We start from the raw sequence: 12,034 nt of genomic DNA, 5'->3' as shown, positions 1-12,034 counted from the left end.
TTTTTGTGAAAGTACATTCAATTTTGCTAAATTAACAACAGCAAAGCTAAAATACAGCATATGTGTGGTTTATGTACATGCATGTAAACTTTTTTTGTCTCTAATAACTGTGTCGTTACACATAAATAACATATGCAACAACATTGTAACTACTGATGATTTAGCCATACATATGTGTATGAACTTCATCTTTGCCACATGTAATTACACAACTGTATCTTTTTTGATACACTGCAGATCAGAAATCTTTTCCAGCAGTAAATGGAAGTATGTTTTACATAACATTACATTATTATGTTATGTACTGTGGAATAACTGTGTTGTAACAAGGCAATCTAATCACATCCCATTGATTAATACTATTCTGTAATTACACTGTCCCTAGATTACAACTGCACAGGGACTTTCCTGTAGTGCAGTGTTAAAGTTACACTTCAAAGTAAGTGGACATTCCTGTGTAGTTGCTATGTAGGTACTGTGTAATAATGGAGTGGTAATATAGACGTTGCTTTGGGGGAAATGCAACACATTTAATTAATGTTATAAAAGTCACATTTTAAGACAAGGGGATGTCTGCTGTTCTGACACATTACAGAATGGTTTAAAGCTGAAACTGGTTATGGTGTTCTAGCATTAGCAACATAAATGCTAGCTAAATGTTAGGAAAGCTGTCAGATACAGTGTAGGTAATGTTTTAATGTAAGTTATTACATACTTTCTTTTACCGCTAGAAAAAAAGGCTGCTGTTCCAGTTTGATTACAAATGTAATTACATTTATTTTATTACCCTTGTGTAATTACATGCACATCTATAATTACATAATGTCTACTTCTGTAATCCATCTGTAAAAGTGACTAAATCATTAGTAGTTACATTGCTGTTGCATACATTGTTCATATGTAACTACACAGTTATTAGAAACACAATATAAAGTGGGACCAAAGTGTGTGTGTTTTACAGCATATGCAATGGAAATTACACAAAACTGACTCAAAGACTATACATTTTAAGTAGTCTAGAATGTTTTTTATTCAGCATATTGTCTTCAATATGTTAAACAACAACAAATAGAAGCACTTTGGTGTATGTTTTATTAAAAAGTGTTACTTTTTAATTACTGCATCCAATGCCTGCTGAACTCCTGCCACAACTGTCCCTGCGCAAAAAGCCTGTTAGCCCAGCTGTAACTGCTTTGTCCACCCCGCCAACTCCACCTTCTGCAACTCCTTTGGTGATGGCTACTGAGGTGTCCGCAACAGCTTTCACAACCCCAGCAGTGCCCTCAACAACTCCTACTGCAGCATCACCGATCATCTTGAAGAAATCCATGTTTGCTGTGGAGACACATATTTGGCACATCATGATACTGAAACCTACTTGTGTTTGTCGATGAGAGTTAGACGTGCACCATAACCAGTATTGCATACTAGCATCCTAAATTCCCCTTATGTGGTATGCACAGGGCTGCATTATCCAGTGGGCTTTAGGAACATGGAGTAATTGTAAAAGCAAGTGGGCAATTCTATTTTTTCTTTTGTTTTTCACTGCATTGCAGGGGTTAAAATGGGGTTGGACCCCATCAGTATATCGCTGTTGTTCGAAGATAACCTCATATCTCCATTTTTGGCATTTTTCAATTTTTTACATAATTTGGAAATACTTGCTACCCTTTATATTGTATGTAAATTTCATGATGAATGGACTAAAAGAAATGAACCAAAATGACTTGGAAAAAACTCCACTGACTTACATTAAAAGTAAAGTATTTTTTTTTTTCTTTCATCTGTAAAGTTACCATTTTGGAGATACAATGTTTTCTCCCAACAACAGCGACATGCAAAGAACAAGCAGAACTGGAAATCAATTTGATGGAAAATTAATGTTTTCAATTCTTACTGATGTTTCATGCTGTCTCAACTTGCTGCATGCATTATGTTTGTTGGGGTGAGTTTGGCTCCAGGCTGTTTAGGTGTGTAAAACATAAGACATTTTTACACACATATGATTTGTGTGATATTTAGGTCATTATAACATGCAACTTTATAATCTTGAAAAGACTTCTCTCTGCTTTCATCCTGCCTGTAGAAGTGTGAGAAACACTGATGGTTCATGCAACAGGGTGGAGGGGAAAACATAATTCCCAATTTGTGGAAGTTTAAATTGCTTACCACAAGGAAAAAAGACATTAGTAAATTTAAAGATAACATAAGAGGGTTAACAGATAAAAGGTAACAGATAAGAGGTCTGACCACCCTGTTGTAGGTGAGACAGAAAGACAGAGAATATTAAAAGAGAAAATACATTGTAAACTAGAATTAAGTATAATGTTCTTTCTTACCGTTGCTGGCTTTGATTGCCCAAAGTCTAATTCAACTTGTGTGTCCAAGCAGTTATTTTGTCCACGCTCGAGATCTATAAACCAAACAAAAAAGAACACATTACATTTACATGATTCTAAAATAAGTCACCAAACTTTCAGTATTCATCTGTATTTTAGTGAAAGATTCAAACTTGGTCTAATAGCTTATTCAAAAGAAATACTTACTTGTAGCAGTTGATGTATGAGTAGTCAAAACTGGTGGGCTATCAGAGCACTAGTGCATCTCATGAGCAAGAAGAGGGTAACATTTATATACAGGGAGGGTGTAGAAGAGACACAGTTTAAGCAAAAGTGAAACTGTTTTCATTCAGATTAAGCCCCCCCACCCAAAAAGATCTTATCACCACATCCTGTTACAGTTCACTCAGATAATGGTGTTTATAGTAAAGGTTTAATATAGCTAATGTTTCTAATGCAATAAAAGCAGTAACACTTTACTTGAAGGGTTTCTTCGTAACACGTTCATAACGTCATACATAAACACTTCATAACATGTTCATAAATGTTTAAATCCACATTTATAAAGCAAGCATGTTTTGCATTATATTAATATGGACTGCTATGTAATGTTATGTATATAAGACACTTTTTTCAAAATAAAAGCCCTCTTTTTTATTTAAAAAAAAGCTACAATATTTTCAATAGAGTGTCTCATTTCTGGACAGCCAAGATAAAAATGACCTCACTTTACCCATTTGGTCATTCAGTGCTTTGACACTTTGGCATGTTTCATCTATACATTCAACTTCTTTTTGTGGTGGGACTCACTGCATGATGGAATTTTTACAGGCCAACGATACACATCCATTCCCTGTAGATGCTGGATAGCCACATGAATGTAAGTATACTACTATGCATTGCAATTTTAAGATCCACATAACACACATTTCATTCAGGTTAACATGGCTTTTTCACTTTTCAGTTAAAGGCAAAAGAAGAATTGATGAATCACTGAGAAGAAGCTGAAATTAGAGGTCATTTTTATTTTGGCTGTCCAGAAATAAGGCATTGTAGTTTGTGTGTGTGTGTGTTCACTAGTGTGTATGTGGTGTTTCACTGTATGGATGGGTTAAATGCGGAGGTCTAATTCCGACATGTTCAGACACAGTTGGCTAAAAGGTTAATTTCAATATAAAACATATGCTTTGTAAAGGTGGATTTAAACATTCGTTAACATGTTACGAAGTGTTTATGTAAGATGTTATGAATGTGTTATGTAAACACCCTTCAAGTAAAGTGTTACCACAAAAGCAATAAGAAGAAAAAAGTGAAGAATTGACTAATAGATCTAAAATGGTGAATACTGAGTAATAGTAAAGAAAGGTGCCTGTCATTGGACATCCAGTAAAAATCAATGACTACTGTTAGAAGCGTATAATGCCAACACGTTAGAACAGGTATAGGGTGAGGCAGTGACCAATGCCTAGGATTAAATAGTTCTAGTTGGAGTTTGTGCAGATTTCAGGAGGGTGAGTGGGGCATACAGCTAAGAACCAAATGAAGCAGAACCAACCTTTTTGCTACATTATGTGGCCAAAAGTGTGTGAAAACCTTTCCTAATTATAGAATTCAGGTGTTTCAGTCAAACTGATTGCTATCAGGTGTATAAAATCAAGCACATAGCCTTGCAGTCTCCATAGACAACACTGGCAGTAGAATGGGTCCAACTGAAGAGCTCAGTGACCTTAAATGTGGCATTGTTGTAGGATACCACCTCTGCCACAAGTCAGCGTGTGAAATTTCTGCCCTGCTAGATCTGCCCCGGCCAACTGTGAGTGCTATTGTTGTGAATTTGAAGCATCTAGGAGCAACAACAGCTCCGGCATGAAGCAACAGACCACACAAACTGAAAGTGTGTAGTGCATAAAAATCAATCTTCTGTTGCATCACTTATTATAGATTTCAGACTACATCAGAAAGCAACATCAGCACAAGAACTGTGCATCAGGAGCTTCATGAAATTGGTAAAAATGTGTTCTCTGGAGTGATGCATCATGCTTCACTTTCTGGCAGTCTAATGGACGAATCTGGGTTTGGTGGATGTCAGAAGAACGCCACCTACCAGAATGCATAGTATCAACAGTAAAGTTTGGTGGAGGAAGAATAATGAGCTGGGGTTGTTTTTGCCCCTCAGTTCCAGTCAAGGGTGTTAATGCTACAGCATACAAAAACATTTTAGACAATTCTATGCTTCTAACTTTGTGGCAACAGTTTGGGGAAGAAGCTTTCCTGTTCCAGCTTGACTGAGCCCCAGTGCACAAAGCGAGCTCTGAAAAGACATGGCTGGGTGAGTTTGTTGTGGAGGAACTCTAGTGGCCTACACAGAGCCCTGACCTCAACTTCACAAATTTGGGATGAACTGGAACACTGATGGTGAGCCAGGCCTTTTCATCCAACATCAGTGCCTGACCTCACTAAAGCTTTTCTGACTGAATGGGCACAAATTCCCACAGACGCTTCTAACTGGGTCTAATGTAGTTTATTCACAAGAAAATAACTGACTTGTAGGTTGTCAGAGCACTCAGTGCATCTTGTGAGAAAGCAGAGAGATGCTGTTATGTGCATGGAGGCTTTAAATAAGTAAGAGGCCACTCATTTATTTTTTGGGGGAAAACCAGCTGCTGCTCTGATGATCTAATGAACTATTTTAAAGCAAAAGTGAAACAATTTTTCTTCAAGCTGAAAGTCTAAAAATATTAATTTTAGTCCCACACCAAACCATAGTTGGGGATTAACATGGCCTGTTGATTGGATAGTGCATTTTTAATTTTACATTATTTTTTTCACTAAAATAATCCCTATATTAATCTTTATACATGCCCACTGTGTATTGGTGTTCAACATTTTTTTATTTTTATTTTTTTCTGGTTCCTTTATGTTTAACACTGAACCTTCCCAACTGACCATAAGTAGAAGAACCAGCTTTTTCAATACACTATATGGCCAATGTGGACACATATCCTAATTATGGATATCAGGGCTGCATTCAGCCCAGACAAAATGTAGCAAAATGTTTATTTAAATGGAAATGGTGGTGCATTGAACACTCTGTTGTCCTACATAAGTGTTGCAACTATGGCAACTGAGAAGGCTATTCTTGGCATTCATTTCAAAGAATTTTCAGAGCCTAATTAAAAAAAATGAACAATACTTACAAATAATTCATCGGTGTTGTTGGAAGAAAACCTTGTTTCTCCAAAATGGTCACTTTACAGAAGTAGGAAAAATATGGAACTAGAATTTTTTGAAAGTCATTTTGGGCCATTTCTTTTGGTCCAATCATCATGAAATTTGCACACAATGTAAAGGACATTAGTAGTAGTTTCAAATTATGACAAAAACTGGAAAATGACAAAAATGGAGATATGAGGTTTTTTGCCTGTTGTACACCGTTTCGCACCATTTTGATGACTTGTTGCAGAAAGTTGCAAATGCAATGTAAATACCCTCATGATGTAGGTAATTACACTTGTCTATGTAATTACATGTGTAATTACATAATAGAAAATGTGCCGTAACAACACAAGATACATGTGTGTGGCTACATAAGCTGCACTTCTATTATCCATCTGTAACAGTGAACACATCACTGGTACTTACATTGTTAATGCATGTTTTGTTAATGTGTAATAACACAGTTATTAGAGACACTAATGTAATTTGGGAACAAAAGCTTTGTTGGGTTTTTCCCTTTTGGTTTAAAACATGACTTGTGGAATTTATACATGTAGCTACAAAATGTAACTGTATATATTTCAAACTATGTCGCTACTCATCAATTAGAAATTAGGTAACAGTAGTTACATTGTTCTTTACACTGTGTTAATGATAAGAATCATCACTTTTTTTCATATACTCATTAAAGTGAAACACATGATTTGAGCCTGTTGAATTACAACAGAACATTTGTTTATTTGAGATAACGTGTGATACAATATTCAGGAAATTTCCAATAGCTCTAAGTTTCAACAGAGAATGGCACACAGGATCAACATCAACACAGTTCCAATGGTCACTGCTCCAGTTAGCCTGGCTAGAATGTCCTCCCTGGCTCTTCTGGCTGCCCAGCCTGCTACAATTGCTACTACTAGTGCTGCTACTGTAGCTCCAGCAGCTGCTGCCACCCCACCAGCAGCTACTGCCTCCACACCAAACATGTCCACTGCCACAGATGCAGCATAACCTCCAGCCCAGCGCAGGATCCAGACCAGCAGGGCGGCGCTCACGAAGCCAGAAAAGCTGCAGAGGTAGCTGAACAGCTTTTTCATCACTACAGTATCTTTGAAAATCCCCAGCATCACTGACTCGGCCACCACCAGTTGCAGGATCACCATGACTATGGCTCCCAGTGCCCCAGCGCTTCTTACCGCCATGGCTTCCCCCTCTGTTCTGCTTGTGCTGTCCACCCAGAGCTCTGTCTCACCTGTAGATATGGATGTCCCATCCGGCTTAGAGACCTCGTCCACTAGACATCTTGCCATGGCAATTGCCTTGTACATTAAAAGCCCTGCATTGCACGTTCCCATGGCTACCGCCTCCGCTGGTTCTTTCACCATGGTGGCTACTGCTAAAGTCAGCAGTGCAGTCACAGTGGCTATAGCAGGTTTTTGTGGTCTTCCTGAGTTTTCTGGTGATCCTCTGATAACACAATAAGAGCAACAACACAACAAGAGCAATATGAATATAAAATTATCAACTGATTAAAACTGAATATTGAATAAAGGAAAGAAATGAACCCATCAATGGACAGAAGCATTTAGATTTACCAATGAAAACCAATGACTACTGTTAAAACGTTAATATGAATAGGTATCGTGCATGGAAGGTGAACAATGTCTAGGACTGAATAGTTCTAGTTAGAGGCAGTGCAGCCATCAGGGGAGTGAGTGGGGCATGCAGGTCAGGATTTCTACACAGTAGAAGAGTAAATGGACATGCAGGTAGCCAAGTGGCAGTCAAACTGGTCTGGACAGCGAACGAGCAGGGGCACCTGATCAGGGCAGATCTTGTGACAGTGTCAGACCACACAGGATAGGCAGTTGTTCAATGTGGCAAAGAAACACACAGACAGTTGGTTCTGTTTGAAGTGACTGGACACAATATATTGTAAATAGAGTGCAAAGACTTGACTAAACAAGTAGGTTTTTGGCCTAGACTTAAAACCTGAGGCTGTGAGCAGAATTCATGGTTTCATAGTTGGCAAAGCACCCACCTTCCCCACACCATCACACTACCACTACCATGTTTCACTGCAGATAAGATGTTCTTAATGTGAAACGTTGTCTTATCATAACAATATAACAAATACTTGATATGCTTATTTTTACTGTAACAGCTGAAATCAAGCCAGTCTCTCAAGCCAAGCATCTGTCTATCTTCAGTAGTTCATCTGAGGCTACAATCAAAGTAAAACATCGACCACACACACTAACAATAAACAGGACCTTTTTCAGACCTTCAGTTTGTGGAAAGTTGAGGGTTTTCCCGTTCAGGCTTGTTTTACTTTTACTTTCACTATTCCATTAGAAACAACGTTCTGCCTGCCAGCTGAATATGAAACACTGTAGACCAACAACTCTACCACAGTGGACACAGACTGGACCACAAGAACCACCGAATGACTCAACTAAATTTAGTATGACAAGGAAAAATACCAAAACAAAGGGGACTTGTTCTGATTTGTGTAAACTTTATATACTTATATTTAGAATGAACATGTAACTGTAAATTTTTTGGTTTACATGCAATTAACAAACCTTATTCATAATTGTATTTACATTTTCTGCTGTTTTGGTAAAAATCTAACCCAAAGATTGAAGCAAATTATATAAATGAGATGAATAAAAACTCACTTTTTAGCCAGGGTTTGACTAATTTAAAAAAAAAAAAAGCCTTCAGATTTGCCCAGGAAAGTTCACAGAAAACATCCAAATAGAAATGTAACATTTCATGGACATTAATGGGTTAAGAGTGAGTCATAAAGGTTGACTGAGTAGGACCACTGAACAAAATCATACTCTGGTCAACCAGAAACTAATCTAAAACTCAAAATCACACATCCACACCTAAAACTATATTTAAAGTGTTGCTTTCAGTTTCAGTTTGACTGAAGATAAATTCTGCTAAACAGCGCCCTCTAAAGGATATGAAAGGAAACTCCTGGAAATAATTTGGTATGAATAAATAATAATAATAATGTCGTCTTGATCTTTACAGTAAAATGATATTTGTTCATATATTGAATGTAAAAAGTCCATCTTACTGTTTCACAGGCTTTAGTGTTCTCTTACTAACACTCCTATTTCACCTCAGCTTGTCTTGTAAATAAACTGATTATTTGTGTTTGGGGAGCAGGAAAAACACTACATCAGGCTGGACAGGGGTCCTGCAGGACCACCACTGGGATCCACTATACTATGGATAAAGGGACTAGCAGCGCTGCTAGTCTCAGCGCAACACACACTAACACACCACCACCACGTCAGTGTGACTGCAGTGCTGAGAACCACCCACCACCAAAATAATTCCTGCTCTATGGGGGTCCTGACCGTTGAATATCAGGGTAAGAAAGTATGCAGAGAAACAGATGGACGACATTCTGTATCTGTAGAACTACAGAGTGAAACTATATGGTCAGTGGAGCTGATAAAATGGACAATGAGTGTAGAAACAAGGAGGTGATTTAAAAAAAAGTGGCCAGTCAGCGTATATATCCAAGATAGAGCTATTGTCCACAAGATGGCGCTGAGAAATCTTTGTGGTTTTCTGGTGAGACCAATACATAAATGTAAGTGGAAAATTAGGCCTTTTTTTTTTACCTTAATTTGGTTTCACTTCAAAGCCTTAAAAGAATGAAGTGCAAAAGATTAAAACAGAGACTATTTAAAATATTCTTTTCCCTGTTTTCATTACATTTCATTTAGTTCAATTTTTTAGATTTGCTAAACTTGACTTGATTTTTCAGTCAAAAGTAATAACATGCAGCATATTGTAATGTCATAAAATCACAATGCAGAGCATATTACAAATCTTTAAAAACCACAATTGCTGTTGTTTAATGCCCTTATGGAGCTTACATCGGTCACAGTAATCCGTAGGCCATCTTACATCTGCCTGTTATTTTGCTGCACTGTGTGGTTAGTAAAGCAGACCTACTCCCCAAATGTAAATATTTGGCTTGCCTGCAAGTAAAACCTGTAACACCAAGCAAGCATCTGAGTGAGAGTTATCTCAGTGCATTAGTCCTGATCTTGCAACAGTTGTTTAAAGCACTATGTTTATGCCCACTTCTGATTAAGAGTTAATATGACTACATTTCCCAGCGGCCTACACTCCAAACTCTTTCGTAGCAGCATTTGTAGTGAATTAATTCCATACATCTTATTATAAATCATACAAATGTTTTATAACTTAAACCACATTTATTTTTGAGTGTAGCAATGGATCATTATTACTTTGCTCTGAACATATTTAGTGATTAAATCAACAACAAATAAATTTAAAATACACAAAGAGGAGGGAATTTTTGTTAATGCTGCAAAAATACAGGCATGGACCTCAGTGTTCACCACGCCATTTTAGCCTGATTCACACAAAAGCCTCATTCACTCCATTACAATCTATGGGTGCAGCTCCGGTTTTGCACCACCACCAGCTACCCATCACCCAACACACCTGATCAGCTCATTTTCAAGCCCTTTATGAGCTGGATCAGGTGTTTTGGAGCAGGGAGTATATCAGTTTAAGTACATGCTTCTCTATTATATTTAAAGCATATGGTCATATACAAAAGTTTGGCCACCCCCAGTGGAAATAAAATGTTTTGCTGATTTTTGACGTGAAAATAACACATTTTCTGCTATTTTACTCCACTGTTTCTTCCTGAGGTTAACATAAAACATAAAATATAGACATAACTTTTGCCCAGACCACTTTTTTTTTTAATACAGTATGTTATATTAGGCAAATTAACAGTAATTGTGCATTAAAATATGCAGAAGTGTGTTACTTATTTTTACTTAGAAAATCAACAAAAGGTAATTTGTCCTGGGGTGCAAACTTTTGCATACAGCTGTATAAATTGATATAATTGAGATAAATTGAATTTAAAAAAGCAAAATATTGTATGAATACATATTTATGTGTTATAGACTCACTAATATTTAATATAATACAGTTGTTTGAATGACAAAAAGAAAATTCTATGATCTTCAAAAGCCATGGTTGCAGTTTGCTCAAAATGTCCCCAAAATCCAAAACACATCCCTCCCAAAAAAGAGAAAAAAATCCTATTTTTAAGGTAATATCGTTCCTAAGACAGTTTTAAATGACTAAACCAAAAAAAAACACACACACAAAAAAAAACAAAAAAAACAAAAACATTAAAGTATATCTACCAGATCGATGCATGTATCTTTGAGGGTTAACAATAAAAAATAACAGTAGGAGTAGTAATAATATTAATAACACATAATGTAATGACAATGATTCTACACTACCCTCGGTCCTCTGACGTCCTGAGAGCTCTCTGTCCACTTTGAAATCAGAAGGCTCTGAGTTCCACAGTGTTTTATTAAGTTTGTCATTTCTTCTTTGCTGGATCACTCTGTGTATCTCTGTGGAAAGAACGACTGCATACTGACACCTGCTGGCTGAGTTAGAGCATTGACACAGTAAATCAGAACCAGCAGATGCTGTACTGATGCTTACAAAAGTCAGAAACCACCCTTTGGTTATTTCATTTCCAGTCAAAATGGCCATTAAGTATGATTTATTGATTTTTCAGGAGACATTTCTATGGATACTAGACATAAGGTAATCAACTTGCATAAGGAAGGACAAAGTCAAAGAAAAATTGGAGTTTCCAAAAGTTTCCAAAACTGGAGTTCAAAAAATGATTAGAAGCGACAGAGAAAATGGGCCTCCTAACAACCACCTGGAAGAGCTGGTAGACTCCAAAACTGCCCCCATCAGATAAACAGCACTTAAAGCTTTCATCTTTGAGAGAGAGGAGAAAATCAAGCTGCTTCAGATCTGAAAACATCCACAGGTGTTTCTGTCCATCATTCCACTGTGAGAAGACGACTCAGCGCTGTGGGTCTGAAAGGATGTGTAGCTGTCAAGAAGAACCTCACTGAGAAAAGGAGACGGACACATCAAACAAAAAAGCTGAACAATGGACTGACCACCCCAGAGTCCAGACCTCAACACCACTGAATGTGTTCTTTTTCCCCAATTAATTACCAGCTTCTAGCTTGATAAGACTTGAATAAAAGCATTTAAATGCTCTTATAAATGTTTAATTCACTCTAATTACTTCTCGATAATGTATGAAGTCAGTTTGTTAGTAGTAATTCGCTTCATAAGACTTAATAAGGGCAATAATGGACACCTAAAATATTGCACAAAATATGATGAAATATAAACCCAAAAAAACCCAATTAACACTTAATATTCTTGCAATGAGTAGCTAATTAATTAGTAAGTACTGCCTTGATAAAGCTTAATAAGACCTAAAGTGGTAAAAATGTTTAATTCATCTTGTTTCCCGCTTAATAAAAAGGTAATGTGCTGCCTGATTACCAACTAGTGGCTTGATATAGTTTTGTAATACCATACAAATACCATCTAGAATACTGTAGCAAAGAATATGT

General features: G+C 37.0%; 1 long non-coding RNA gene across 1 annotated transcript; it reads right to left on the bottom strand.

Moving 5' to 3' along the window:
- Positions 1–1,043: 1,043 nt before the first annotated feature.
- On the bottom strand, positions 1,044–2,606 carry LOC118803217. Its single transcript, XR_005006837.1, has 3 exons — positions 2,547–2,606; positions 2,340–2,413; positions 1,044–1,335 (listed from the first exon to the last, which is right to left on the bottom strand). It is a non-coding gene; the product is annotated as an uncharacterized LOC118803217 (long non-coding RNA).
- Between the last annotated feature and the right edge of the window lie 9,428 nt (positions 2,607–12,034).

Source organism: Colossoma macropomum, unplaced genomic scaffold, assembly GCF_904425465.1.
Source record: "Colossoma macropomum unplaced genomic scaffold, Colossoma_macropomum, whole genome shotgun sequence".
Lineage (NCBI taxonomy): Eukaryota > Metazoa > Chordata > Actinopteri > Characiformes > Serrasalmidae > Colossoma > Colossoma macropomum.
Note: the sequence above shows the minus strand (reverse complement) of the source record. Positions and strands in the feature narration are given on the sequence as shown.